General features: G+C 39.5%; 1 protein-coding gene and 1 pseudogene across 2 annotated transcripts in view; both read left to right on the forward strand.

Annotated features, from left to right (window-relative positions):
* Window positions 1-4,089, forward strand: part of PEX3 (peroxisomal biogenesis factor 3) — a 59,922-nt gene that overhangs the window by 39,483 nt on the left and 16,350 nt on the right. The window lies entirely within an intron of this gene.
* On the forward strand, window positions 388-1,111 carry LOC107129426 (non-selective voltage-gated ion channel VDAC1 pseudogene; annotated as a pseudogene).

Genomic DNA, 4,089 nt, shown 5'->3' on the forward strand with positions numbered 1-4,089 from the left:
GGTCTCTTCTAAGGCCGGCTAGGCCTGGAGCTGACTGCTAGGGAGTTTGTGTCTAGAATGTTTTTAAAAATAGGTAGCGGAGCCATAGCCCTCAACATAGACCTCTGAGCCCACTGGCATTGTCTCTGAGCAGAAGATGGCTGTGCCACTCACATATGCTAATCTCGGCAAATCTGCCAAGCATGTCTTCACCAAGGGATATGGATTTGGCTTAATAAAACCTGATTTGAAAACAAAATCTTAGAATGGATTGGAATTTACAAGCTCAGGCTCAGCCAACACTTAGACCACCAATGTGACAGGCAGTCTGGAAACCATGTACAGATAGAGCGAATATGGCCTGACATTTACAAGGAAATGGAACACTGACAACACTCTAGGCACCGAGATTACTATGGGAGATCAGTTAACATGTGGACTGAAGCTGACCCTCCATTCATCCTTCTCCCCTAACACTGGGGGGAAAATGCTAAAATCAAGACAGGATACAAGCGGGAGCACATTAACCTGGGCTGCGACATGGATTTGGACGTTGCTGGGCCTTCAGTCCGAGGCGCTGTAAGTGCTGGGTTATGAGGGTTGGCTGGCCGGCTACCAGGTGAATTTTGAGACCACGAAGTCCTGAGTGACGCAGAGCAACTTTGCGGTTGGCCACAAGACTGAATTCTAGCTTCACACTAATGTGAATGACAGGACAGTTTGGCAGGTCCAATTACCAGAAGGTGAGCAAGAAGTTGGAGACTGCTGTCAGTTTCTCTGGGACAGCAGGAAACAGTAACACTCACTTCGGAATAGCAGCCAAGTATCAGATCGACCCTAAAGCCCACTTCTCCACTAAAGTGAACAACTCCAGCCTGATAGGTTTAGGATACACTCAAAGCCTAAAGCCAGGTATCAAACTGACACTGCCAGCTCTCCTGGGTGGCAAGAACATCTATGCTGGTGGCCACAAACTTGGTCTAGGACTGGAATTTCAAGCATAAATGAATGCTGTAGAATTGTTTAAATCATTTTGCAGCATAGCTGCCTTCAGAATTTAGTGTATCTTTTAATGTATGTCTGGGTTGCAAGTATTGCTAAATGTCATGTTGGACCTCCAAGTTAAAGATGATTCAGCTTTAAGGTGTTACCCTTTCAGAGGTACAGAAGAAACCCAGTTCCAAAAAGGTCCTTTCGGTGGTAGATTTGGGGAACTTGGTGGCCCCTGTAGAGATGCCAGGTTTCTTTTTTATCTAGAAATGGCTGCAAGTGGAAGCTGATAATATATAGGCACCTTGTAAATTCATATTGAGTAAATGAATGAAATTGGGATTTCCTGAGAATTGAACCTGGTTTCCTAACCATAATTGATGAGAGGCTCGTTGCGTGATGGTGTGTACAAACTTACCTGAAAGGGACCTTTGTAAGACAGATCTTCATGACTTGTTCCCATCCCAGTTCTTCATTACCTCTTTTACACAAAAAGATCTACAGGGTGTGGTCACTGTTTCTTTTGTGCAGTTTTGGGGTAGAGAGGGTGAATGTGATGAAACCAATAATTCAGGACTTAATTCCTTCCTGAGTTGTGTTTTTTTTTGTCCTTGCGTCAGAGTATAAAATAGCTTCCAGGAGCTCCAGCTATAAGCTTGGAAGAGTCTGTATAATTGTAATCACAGGTGACAGCACTCAGAATCTAAATTGGGCTTATGTGGTATTCTCACCACTCTTATTTATTTTTTAGCAGTTTAATGGATACATTTTAGAGTCTTCCATTTTGTGTGGAATTAGATCCTCTTCTTCAAATGCTGTAATTAACTTAAAAAAAAAAAAAATCTCGAGCAAAATATTGAAAACTTAAAAAAAAAAAAAAGATAATTGTCCAGCCTGGGCAATGTGGTAAAATCCTCTGTCTACAAAAAAATTAGGCACAGTGGCATGTGCCCATAGTCCCAGCTATTTGCAGTGATGAGGTGAGAGAATCACTTGAGCCCAGTAAGTCAAGGCTGCAGTGAGCTATGATTGCACCACTGCACTCTAGCCTGGGTGACAGAGTGAGACCGTGTCTGGAAAAAAAAAAAAAAAAAAAAAAAAGTGGAGGTGGAGAGGAGGGAACATGCTTCTTTCCAAAATTTGACAAAATATGATATTCTCATTTTTAATAGGGTAAATGAAAAATAGCATTTTGGGAAATTAGGGAATGTGTGTGTAATGGGCACGCATCTCTTCCAATAAAATTAACCCAGGATTTCATCCAGGAAAAATTTGAGACTAAACAGGTGTGGCCTTGTAAGATACAAATTTGATCAGCTGAAAATTATCTCCTGGAATCATACGCATCTGTATAATTGTGGCAGTGGAAGAGACGACAAGGTAAAAACCACATGTATGTAAAGCTACTTGGGAGGCCGAGGCAGGAGAATCACTTGAACCTGGGAGGCAGAGGTTGCAGTGAGCTGAGATCATGTCACTGCACTCCAGCCTGGGTGACAGAGTGAGACTCTGTCTCAAAAAAATGAATAAATATAAAAATAAAGTTAATTGGTCTTAGATAGTACATATCTGCTTTCTAATAGTATAGCAGGAGCCCTCTCATCAGAAACCTTTAGTTTAGTTAATCTAAAAAGTTAGGTAGATCAGGATGTCATAAAAAATACATCTATAGACATTTTAACTTTAAATGTTCTATATTTATCACTTATTTACTATAGGATCCAGGTTTTTTCTAACTTTTTAGTGTAGGTCTACTCAGTTGGGCTGTTGGTGACATAGTGTGTTACAGCATAGCTGCTTTCCCATATAGGTCTGCTGATAGATGTTCTCTAATTATCTTTCTTAAATTCCTGGCCTCAAGGATCTTCCCACCTCAGCCTCTCAAGTAGCTGGGATTACAAACTGGAGCTTGTAATCTAATTATCTTTCTTGTACAAACTACATGTAACGTCATAGGTGTGAACCAGAGATGCAGAATTCTTGAAGATTTTTACTATATTTCCCCCCAATCTTTTAGAACAGTTTTGCCCACACTTAACCAATAGCTTATTATTATTATTATTATTATTATTAATTTTTAAAGTCAACAAACTTTTATCTAGTCTTTCCAAAGTATTTAACTTGGCTTTCACGGAAACTACAACTCTTCACACTTGGATCATTGGCTCTTAAAATCATCATAAAAAGTTCACCTGGCCAACACCTAATAAGCTAGTGGAAGGGGAGACATCCTCCATGAACACCAAGACAAGGGGCCTGGAAACAGGAGAAAAATACAGACATGGTTTCTAAATAAGGGAGAAGTAAGTGCAGATGCTCCTCGACTTATGATGGGGCTACATCCTGATTAACTCAACATAACTTGAAAATATTATAAGTTGGAGATGCATTTAATACACCTAAACTGCTGAACATCATCACTTAGCCTAGTCTATGTTAAACATGCTCAGATTTACATCAATCTACAGTTGGGCAAAATCATCTAATACAATGCCTATTTTATATTTAAGTGTTGATTATTTCATCTAATTTACTGTAGACTGTACTGAAAGTGAAAAACAGAATGGTAGTATGGTACTCAAAGTACAGTTTCTACTGAATATGTATCACTTTCTTACCATAATAAAGTTGAAAAGTCTTGTTATACCAAAAAAAAAAAAAAAAAAAAAAAGTTCACCTGGCATAATCAATTTATTTGGTAACTATTAGTTTCCTAGAGCTGCTGTAACAAATTACCACTCCGTAAGTGGCTTAAAACGAGAAATTTATTCTCACACTTCTGGTGGCTAGAAATCCAAAATCAAGGTGTCAGCAGGGCCATGCTTCCTCTCCAATCTCTGCCTAGTTGTCACATGGCCTTTTTCTGTCTCTGTGTCCTTTTCTGTCATTTATAAGGATACTGTCATTGGATTTAGAACCTACCCATATCCAATATGAGCTTATCTCAATACTTACCTATTACATCTGCAAAGACATGATTTCCAAGTGAGAATACATTCTGAGGTTCCAGGTGGACATAAATTAATGGGGAACACTATTTGACCCACTACAGTCACAAACTCAAACAGCCTTTGGTAAACATACATTGCAGCAAATGGGAACAGAAAACACAACCTCTAC

Source organism: Macaca fascicularis, chromosome 4 (assembly GCF_037993035.2).
Source record: "Macaca fascicularis isolate 582-1 chromosome 4, T2T-MFA8v1.1".
In the NCBI taxonomy this organism is placed as follows: Eukaryota; Metazoa; Chordata; class Mammalia; order Primates; family Cercopithecidae; genus Macaca; species Macaca fascicularis.